Below are 11,306 nucleotides of genomic sequence, written 5' to 3'. Positions count from 1 at the left end.
AAGTTAAGTCTCATTAGTTTCCACCCAAAATTTTTGTTGTTATCTCTATTTGTACATTGCCATTTAACACAAAGAATACTTCTATTTCAGAATTTCAGATGAAGAATAATTTTTTCCCATTTTTTTGCTTTAAAATGAATATAATGTGTGCAGTGACATTTACATAACTCTGGAAGAATACATCCAGCTTATAAATACAGAGTAAAATACAGCTTTGGAAAGCAGATAACAACCTGACTGAGACAAATTCTGCTCTTAAATCCCATACACACTACAGACTCTTTACACCAATTAGACAGCAAAGCCGACCTTATGAGTAACATATAAACATGTTTATGCTAAGGTCTAAAGCATGTAGCAGAAGCAAAACCCTGCATGTGCACTGACTTTTGGCCTGTGTTGCACCACTTAGTATGCAGTATGTCAAGACAAGAAATTTTCCTGAACCTCAGTCCAAATTCATGGCTTGGTAATAGAATAGGTCATGTACCTGAACAAGGATACACCTTATCCTGCCCTGTCTGCAGTGAGATACCCTGCTCACAATGGAATAAAAACATAAACGGGGAGCAATACCACTGCTGGTTTTGTTGTTGTTGTTGTTGTTGTTGTTGTTTGTTTGTTTGTTTGTTTTTGGGGGGTGGGGTGGGGTGGGGTGGGGCTTTATGAGTTAACGTATCAACCTTTTCTTCATACCTCTTTTTCAGACAAAATATTCTTTGGATGAGTGATTGCATTAACACGCATAATGACAGTAAACATTCACTTTTATCAATCATGCTGGAGAAATAGTAAAAACATAGAATTTAGAAACCCTAGAACAGACACAAACCCCACTTAGTACTAGCAGTTAAAATCAACCAGGCTAAAACAAGCAGCCATGCCACAGAATTATTTGAAGTCATTCAACATTTTATATCACTGATCCAAGACACCAAATTTTAGCCTTTTCATTAGAGCCTCTGCATAACATTCATGTGCCCTGTGGTTTATGTTTCTCATCTGAGCAGATGTTTTGCAAATCATAAATTAAAGCATAGCTTTATTGCCTCTCATTTCTCTGACATTATTGGCCTTGTCATGGGTCCCAGATACAGAATTTTATAGCATGTACTAAATCCCTCTTGGTTGTTTGTTACACATAACTTCAGCTTAATAGCTTTGTCACCAACTTTTTTTTTTTTTTTTTTTGTAACAAATAACAAAATTTCCTAGGGTTTACACCTGGAAAGCTAATTGACTAGGTATTATAGGTAACAACAAAGTTTTCATTTTAATGCTTCTTACTCATGCCCATGTTACTTTTAGAACTTCACTTGATTCAGCCAACAGTCAGTTTCCCAGAGATAATTAAACTGCATTCTGTTCACTTAATCACTGTTACTGATTTAGATTCTCCACAACCTTTTAAAGTTACAGATTTAAGTTTACCAGTTTTTTTCCCTCGAGAAAATGTTCTAAATACTGAAAATGCTTAAATGCTTTTTTTTTTTTTTTTCTTCTCCATTTTTCATCTGGGATTCCATAATTATTCATTTAGGACTGTGCTACACTTGAGGAAAGCAAGTATAGAATTAAAAACATTGGGTTAAAGTTTACAGATCCCTAATGACTAATGACAACTTGAAATAATGCAGATTACTCCATCCGGAAAAAAATACTGTTAAGGGAGCTCAGAGCTCAGATCTCATGTTAGTGTTGTCCTGATACCCCAAAAAATCACTTTTCTGAAGACCACAGCCTGTACTCTTCCAAGATACTTGTCAAGGTCTTAACTGTGTCTGCTTGTTTCTTTCCATACATTGCAAACATATTACTCCCTTTCAGTACAATACCAACTGAAGTGTTTGAACTCTTAATTAAAATTCTTTGATTTGAGCACCTATATACGTTTCAATATGCCCTCCCGGTTCAATCCCAACTGCTTACTCCCACATAGACATGCCAGGAGGTAAAGACCAACTAGTGTCTTCAGGCATTACTCAACCTGTAGTGTTTCTGAATCAAAACATTTTACATACACATATTATTTGGTCTCTGTTCTCAGCTATGCAATATCCCTAATTGTCACCAGCTTAGATTTTGCCATTCAAAACCAAAAAATGCTTGACATCTTGCTTAATGGACCGCTTCATGGTTCCTACTCAATGAGCAGGATGGCCACTTGGAGACTGGAAGCAATGACAAAGAAGATAAAGTAAATGATATCTCAAAATGAGCCAGCTAAGAGGCATGGACAATAAATGACTTTATGGGGATAAAAATGACATTTTTCCTTAGCTACAAGCTTTCAGAAAACAAACAAAAGCAAATTGCTGACTTTGCGCTGAATCTAGTCTCTATGTAAATTCTCACTTCTATAAACCATTATTTGTGCAGGAACAAAGTGCGAAACACCGGGAAAGACAGAAAGTGGTTATGAGAGCAAATTCTTTGTGGGAGAGAGACATCCCTTCCTCTGCTTTTTTATTTACATTATTTTTCTTCAGCAGAGAAATATTTAATATATAAAACTGCTAAACGTTTTCTACAACTAGTTTTGCAAGCTCAACTTAATGTAAATAACTGACCCTATTTTTCTCACCCATCTCAACAGGAATTTCTATACTGGGAATAGCAGTTAGCTTCAAACATATTAGCTTACTTGATCTAACTAGAAAAAGAGGTCGTGAATGAACACAAGAGGGAGAACAAACCACACATTTGCAATGTTTGCAGCATTACCTATCTGCAGCAGGTTGAGGTAATCCATAAGGCACACTACAAACAAGGTTGAGACTGTATAAATTCATATGATCAAAGCCAAGTACAGGCATTTTGTTTTTTTATTTCCACTTCCTATCTGATTCTGAAAATAGGAGTGATTGATCCCTAGCCTACCTTCATTTAAATCAACATAAGACTCTAAAACTAAGATTTTATTCAGACATTCCCCAGTCAACAGAAATAAGAAAAAAATGGCGGTCTATAAATGTATCTTAAATCACTAACACAAGTTCTTACTAATAAAACACATGTTCAGACTATGAATTGCAGTAAAACAGATATAAATTTAGTGTGTAGTCCTATCTTCAGATGCCAGGAAGGTTTAGTTGCTAGAACTGAATTTTTAAACTGGAGTTCAAATCTGACCTAGAACTGTGCAAGAAGAACCTCTCAAAGGTATGATCCTCCAAATGGTATATGCTGTAGTATTTCTTGCAGTCATGAAGAAGCACCTTGTATTAACTCAATCCTTTCCAAACAGCAATGCACTTAGTTGAAGACAAATTGAACAGAGTGAAAGTAAAGTCACTAACATTGCTGTTGAAAGCTACGCTCAACTGGAAAATGTTTACACAGTACAGCTTCTACTATTTCTAGGCTCATTAGCTTATATTACTATCTCATACATTACTACTTTTCAACAATTACACCATTGTAAAAAAAAAATAAAAAAAAAATAAAAAAATGAACTGAAATGAAAAATGAAATTCAAAAACAGAAGATAGTATCAGCTGTGCAGACATTATGTTAATAAGATTTGAATTCAAGACTGTTCTGCCATGCATTAATATTGCTCAGTCTCCATTTCTCAAGTGATTGGTTTCTGACATGAAAGATTTTTATAATGAGAGCTTTAATTGTGGTATAAAATAAATATAAGAGAGCTTATCTTAATCTATTCGATGACTACCATATTTCACTGTTTAAGTGTAGCCTAAAGACTTATTTGTTTGACCTAGCTTATTCCTACTTAGCCAAGCTACTAATTTTATTATCCTCTAAAGTGCTTTGGGATGCATTGCATGAAGGGCATAACGGAAGTTTGATTTTGATTGATTATACATTAATTTGCATAATCCCCATAATGCAAATCAGTAAAATTTTCATTGGAGATAATAGATGTTAAGCACATTATGCAAGGTTTATATTTTTTTTAAATTGCTTGTAAAAATTATTTACGGCATAATAAAATAGGACAGATAAAACTGGCACCTTGCTGTAGCAAGTGTGAGTGTACTTGATTCTGTAGCTTTCAAGAGCAGACTGTGTAATAATGCATGAAACATGAAGACAAAAATAAATAAATAAATAAAATATGCAATTTTTGCTTCTCTGCAACTTGATTTATGGCCAAATTTATTCTCATGCTGAAGACCTATATTTTCTACCTTTAAAGTATACGCTTACAGACACGTTTTGAACAAGTTGTGTTTTTTACTGTGTGTGTAGTACATGTGTTCTGCACTCCCTTTACAAAGTCGTAATATACAGACAAACACACCAGGAAAATTGATGGCCAGAAAACAACAGCTCCAAAAATGAGGCTGTAAAATGTTTTAGTTAAAAATCACTCAGTCCACATCCTAGCAAGATACTGTGCTGCTTTCCCATTCATCCTTGGCCAGTCACCCAACTACCTGAGGATGTCTTCCTCTGTCTCTTTCGTCCTCCATACTTTTCCCTGGCAATCAAAATCTGTAGCCCTGTCCATATTATCCATGCCAACAACTGATAATAAATTTTAAGTAAATTATCAGCCATTCTTGGTAACATACACTTTTAAACCAAAGCAGATCCAAAGCAGAAAGCTGAATCAGAAATGTTTAAGTGCAATCATTTGTTACAATGCATCAACTGAGTTCATTATTCATACACATTCAAATGTTCACATTTAGATTGAATATCAGCTTTTGCTGGATGAAGGTTTTAGACTACAACCTCTGGCAAGAGAAATTTGTTGCATATACATCTACCCAACACAAAACCAATATAAACAACAAATTTTACAAATACCCTTGAGTAAACAAGTGAAAAACATGTACAGCAAAATGTTCTCCTTTCCCTTCAGAATTAGTGTGAATAATATGAGTAATCATGGGTATACCCAGAGAAAAAAATAAAAATCAATCATGACTCTTTCAGAAAAACATCTAATAAATACATGCTTGAAATTCATGCTGGTTCCTCAGAAAATATGTGAAAATATTGACAGAAATAACGATCCAAACTTTAAGCCAGTTCAAACATTTGTATTATGCTTCTTTCTCCATATGTTATAAAACACCTAGCTCAAATCTCCTGATTTTTGCAGAGCTGGAATCCATACTGAACCTACTTTTATTTCTTTTTTATTTCTAATAAGACTTTCTTAGGTACAGTTTTGTGCTACTCAGTATTATTTCACCATTGGGAAAAATACCACGACTTGAGTTAGTACCACAGAATTACTTCAAAGTCCTCGCTAACTGCTCCTGTTATACCTTCATTAGCATTTTGCTGAACTTAAATCTCAAAGTATATAATTCAATTGAAGTACCTAAAAATGAATCTCCTGATTATCAGCTTTCAGGAAACACAGGTGCACAAGTACTAGCTCAGAATATCACAGGAAAGTAACTAAATATAAGTGAAATAATTCTATATTTAGTATTTGTGTACTGTGCCCAATCTCAATTCAAAATATATAAATTTAAATTATTTGAATAGCTATCCTCAAATTTCCATCTTACTGTTTGTTTAGAGAAAGTCTACTTAGAAGGGTCCAATTTTATTTCTTGCACCCCTCATTTTATATTTTACATGTTACATTATTATATATTTTATATACTATTATTATTTTTAATGTGTAAATAATAGCCACCTGCTACAATACCTCCTGCATGGTCTCCCACTTGAACCATCAGGCTGTGGGATATTCACAGATGACTCCATCTGGCTTCAGCTGTCTTTCTGGGTTTCACAAGAAAAGTTTAAATAGTCTTTAGGGTACCTTTCTCTTAAGGTCAACATCGGAGAAGGAAGGGTTTATTGCATTTTTGTGCTTTTTCAGTGCTACTTTTGAAAAGCAAGTAGGGCTATCAATACTTTAAGAATTATAGAGGGTCTATTCTCTTCACAATCAAGTTTGCATTCTCCTCCTGATACTCTGATTTTTATTTATTTATTTGCTGAAGTAGAGTCTAAGATTCCAAACTGAAAACAAACAAACAAACAAAAAAAAAAAAAAAAACAACATAAACAACAAAATGAAACAAAACCAAAAAACAGCATTCAGTTTAGCACTGGGAGGAGTTACAAATCTGGCAAGCAATACACAGGTAACACCAAGAACACCAAGAAAAACAGGACTTAAAATTATATAATTACTTCCATGAGTTTTGGAGTAGTTTCATATTACTAAAACTGACATCTGGATTATAATATTCAAATTTAATCTATTTTATCTTTAATGTCAAAAAGAGTTGTATAAAAATAAATTGAATGTATTAAAATTGAAAGTAACTTTTCTAGGTCTTTACTGTTAAGAAATAAGATAAAAAAAAATAGTTCTAGAAAGTTTTTGCTGTCATTTACTTCTGGAGGTAATATTTAATGGATTTATTCTTCTAGTTACTGAAAGCTAACTTCTAATTCATTATAATCAGATAAACCATTTTAGATAGACCATCCCTTCAATTTTTTTAGAAAAGAGATATAAAAAGTACTCAGTAACTGAGAGATTCAGCATTTTACATACTTTGTATATGAAATAAAGCATAGAAAATTACTAATTTGACAATAGCAAAACCTCTGATATTATTTAAGAAGCTCATTATGTAAAGTATTCAACTTGTTCTCTGAACTCAGTTGAAGTTTTCTGCTGGCTTCCTGCACTTGTTAAGGCTTTTCAGTACAAACTAAAGACCTAGCTGTCTAATCAGTTATTAATAAGGCTGTTTGCAGCTTATTTCAGAACTATATAAAGCAGTAGCATCAAAATAAAAAGGACTTCAGTTAAAAAAAAAAAATTACCATGCATTTAAAAAAAAAAAAAAAAATCAGTTGTATTTTTAGAAGTTAAGATTTATTAATTTAAATTAAGATTTTATACATACATTTCCACAGAAAAATACTTCCAAGTACCACATTTTCAAGGAAAACCATCACTGAAAAAGGTTCAAAGCACTCTAAAGCTTATTATAATCTTTCTCTTAATATCATTGGATTTTGAATCAACTCATACTTGCCTATGTGGAAGTCATTAAAAAAAGAAATTCAAAAAGAAAGAAAGAAGTTCAAAAAGAAAGAAAGAAAAAATAAAAAAAAAAATGCAAAAAGAAATTCAGAAACAAATTCAGAAAGGAAGGAAGGAAGGAAGGAAGGAAGGAAGGAAGGAAGGAAGGAAGGAAGGAAGGAAGGAAGGAAGGAAGGAAGGAAGGAAGGAAGGAAGGAAGGAAGGAAGGAAGGAAGGTTATTTTACTGCTGCTAAAATCGTTGGAAATCTATCCCTGTAGGTTTACAATTTAATTATAGTGAATTTTGGTAAAATAGTTGTGATTTATCTTACAATATCTATTGCCTCTCATTTTCAAAGAATCTTAACAATAATATTTTAGGCACTGATGCTTATAATTCTTGTAATTTTTACTGCTGAAATGATCATGGCACTTTGGACGGTGAGATGGCAGACATCTGGGTTGAGTATTACAGTATGGAAAATAATTTAACAGTTACACTTTTCTAACCACTACTAGATTAAGTTAATGTTTTCTTAAATGGAAGCTAAATATTTCTGATCTTAAATACTTAAATTTATTATAAGTTTTGAAGATGCTGAAGCACAGGTCAAGCTTCATTTGTCTTCTCACTGAAATTCTTGAAAAGTGGGGAGGGCCTTCTTTTTATGAATAAATTAGAGAATTTCAATATAGATGTTACAACACTAAATGGATTTTACCAGAATACATTACAGCTATTAAATAAATCACTGTTAAACAGAGAAAAAAATGAGACTTTGAAAAGAAACGTAATTCTATACAACTTCATGACAGAATCAATTAATCAACTGACTATAATTTCAGATACTTGGTAGAAAGCCCATGCAGGAGGGAGAAGATACAGATGCATGGAATATTTCATCATTGTTTGAGAGTATGGAGAATAAATTTTGAAAAGAAAGATCATTAGCTTGGGAATTGTCCATATCAAGTATTCAATTAGACATGGCAAAAGTACAGTATAGAAGAGGAGAGGGCTCTTTCTGCAAGTGACTTCAATCTACATTTTGTGCATATGCAATCACCTTGAGTTATACATGGAGGAGAATACGGAGAACTGTACAGAAAGTCTTATTTCTGAAGGGAAACCAAGAATGCTTATTGTGTCCACTAGAAAACAGACAATCTCATTTTATACCTCCAAGGTAGCTTATATTGTGATCCCTTTTCTACTGGAAATATCTTTAATGCTTACAGATTAGATAGATAGATAGACAGATGGACACACATAAATTAGATCACACTATTTAGTTTCATGGGAGATTCAGAGACAAAGGTAGTAACAAAGAAATAATCAGAATTTCTAGATGTGGGCAGACCTCTTTAGTGCTATTAGCACATGTTTTTACCTTTAAACAGACACTGGCCAGTGTAATGAAGAATTTGTGAAAACAACTGTAAAGTTATGTCATTGAGATAGCATGAAATGTGTGTATATATGTAAAAGTACAAATTTTCTCACATGGCTCAGAAATGTGTCAATTTGCAAAGCACAGCAAAGTAACCGAAAATACCAAGTAAAAAGATATCACATAAGGCTCCTTCATAACTATGGGTTGAGAAGGAATTTACTGGACCTAAAAGAAAATTTGCTGTTTAGACATGCCTGAGTCAGGACTTGCCAAAACTTTTGCCTTTTTTCTACAAAGAATCAATTCATATTTAATCACAGCTGTGGTTGTGGATAAATCAGATCTCTATGATTTTGATTCCTAGCCCAACCTTACCTGTGTGTAGATTATTTATATTTTTCTTTCTTGTTAAATAACAACTTTTTTAAAGTGAAAAAAATAAAATTAAATTAAAAAAAAATACAATTCAAAAAGCATTGATAATTAAAAACAAAAAGAACTGGCTTTTGGCAGAAGCTGAGTAGTTGAGAAAACACTTACTTTCCAAACTTACTTAAACTGTCTATGTAATTCATCCTCAAAGTGCTCAGTCTGATATGATTCCTTAGACAATGAATATCTCCCCTATCAAACTGAGTGTTTCAGTTCCTAAACATCTGCAAGTGAGTGCAACAAATCCAACAACAAAACAAAACAAAAGATCAGCTGAGTTTATTCCTTAATAAACTTATCTTCAGTGTTCTAATGACAATTTCTTTTGATCTCAGTGTCCTAAAAATAAGGACAAATAATTTAGTTATGTATGACATTAAAAAATATTTCCTTCTGAGACACAAGCAATTTATAAAATACTTTCCTAAGGTGAAGTCAAATGTTAGCTGCAGAAGAGGAAATTTATCCATTTGGCTAGGGAATCAGCTTGTATTTTGGCTGTCTGCCTCATGTTGCTTTCTAAACACTGGCAGCTGGAGCATAAAGAGAAAAGACTGGAAAAGATAAATAGGATAGAAATTGCTTAAGGTCTTTGTAAAGTTTAATGAAAGATTTATCTCTTGAGGGTAATGTTCGTCTTTCTTTTACTGAAACAAGAGTTTGATAACCTCTCATTGTGCATTTGATAAATTACATCTTACAGTCATAACTAAAATGACTAAGTGGAAAATATAAAAGGCTAAAGCAATGTCTAGTTATCTGAGTATTCAATATGAAATATCTGAAAGACACTAAGTAACATCTAAAGTATTCTTAATTATGGAAGTAAGGGTGAACAGTAATACAATGATGTTATAACAACAGAAGAGAAAGATTCTTCTACCCCTTTGAATGGAAAGTATCTATCTTATGACAAAACCCAAAAATTCTGACATACTTTTTTTTCCTAAATGTTTTATTCAACAAAACTTATCCCAGTTCTATGCCACCATACTGGTAAGAAGAGAAATCTCCATACCGTGGAGCTGCCATGCTCTACGGTAGAGAAAACCTCAACCACCCTAATGGATGCCCATGAGCCATGGAGCTCTCCATTTCAGCCACCCAGGAGGCAGGTTACTGTAAAATAAGCCCTTCAGCTCCCTCTATAACCTGCATATCTGTGAGAGGAACCCCAGATCATTATTATCAGAGCCTACACAGAGATGTAAGGTGGGTGCAATGCATACCAGTAGAGGTGCATCTCTATCTTCCTTCATTGACCTAAACTAGATAATCTTAAATAACGTTATACTGTAAGATTTTGCCAGAGGAGGCCTCATGGAGGGAGAACAAGCTGGGAAGTTCATGTACATGCCAGCTGTGCTTCACTCTCCCCAGAAAAATACAGCACCACAGTACTCAGACCCTGATCTCAGTTTAATGTCTGCTACCCAGCTATATGCTTGTTCTTACATATAAACCCACTAATTACAGCAGATTATTAGAGGAATGTTTATCACAGAAGTAGCAAAGGCCAAAATGGTCCACTGCACTTCCTCATAAACCAGCTAAGAGAATATCTGCAGAGCCACTAGTCTATTGTTTTCTACTTAGTTTCAAAACTCTTGCTATCTATCTATAAATTTGAAGCGTATAAATGTCAGACCCTGACTGAGAAACTCCATGGTTCATGGAGCCATAAGTAAGAGATATGCTTTTGTACTTTGGCTTTTTCTTTCGATTGTTCATATACCAAAAGGGATCCAACTGTATTGAAAAAATAAAAATAAATAAATAAATAAAAATCTATTGAAAACAGAACTATAAAGGGAGAACTATAAATGATTCTATTATATGTGTGAATCAATCTTTGGATTATATTTATGCAGTACTTGTCTACATTACTTATTTTTTATTATTTGTCTTCTCCTAAGTAGAAAAATTACTGCAACATCTGGGGGGAACTAACTTATCTACTCAGCAAACAACAGGTCACTTAAAGCTTGGGTCCAAAGAATAACACGTAAGGATTCGATGTGGTCTGAAGAACTGGGGCTTCTAAATTTCTCCTCAGTTCATGGCTAATCCTGAATACGCTCATATGCTCATTTGCATCTACAGTCTCCCTGTAAAACCTAATCCCTTAACAAGACCTGAAAAGATTTTAAAAAGGTATATCAATATGAGTTTTGTAACTCATATAGTTTACATACATATTTATTTTATTTATTACACATATTTATTACACATATTTATTTTATGAATGCTGTGAGTCTATGAATTATTAAAACTACAGACCTGAAGTCTAATTCTTTTCCAGAACAGTTTATCCCTCATTCTGTACTTAACACCATTAAAGGTAATAAAAGCAATTTAAATTTCACAAATTGAAGAGAACAGACAATTCTCAATGGGTCAGTTATACACATGTTCAAAGTAAAGGGCTCTTTATGACACATAGAGACCTGTGGGATTCAACAAAATTGATCCCATATCACAAACACTTTAAAATAATGTA

This window comes from Netta rufina (genome assembly GCF_964035555.1).
Source record: "Netta rufina genome assembly, chromosome: 10".
NCBI lineage: Eukaryota > Metazoa > Chordata > Aves > Anseriformes > Anatidae > Netta > Netta rufina.
This window is presented reverse-complemented; position numbering follows the sequence as displayed.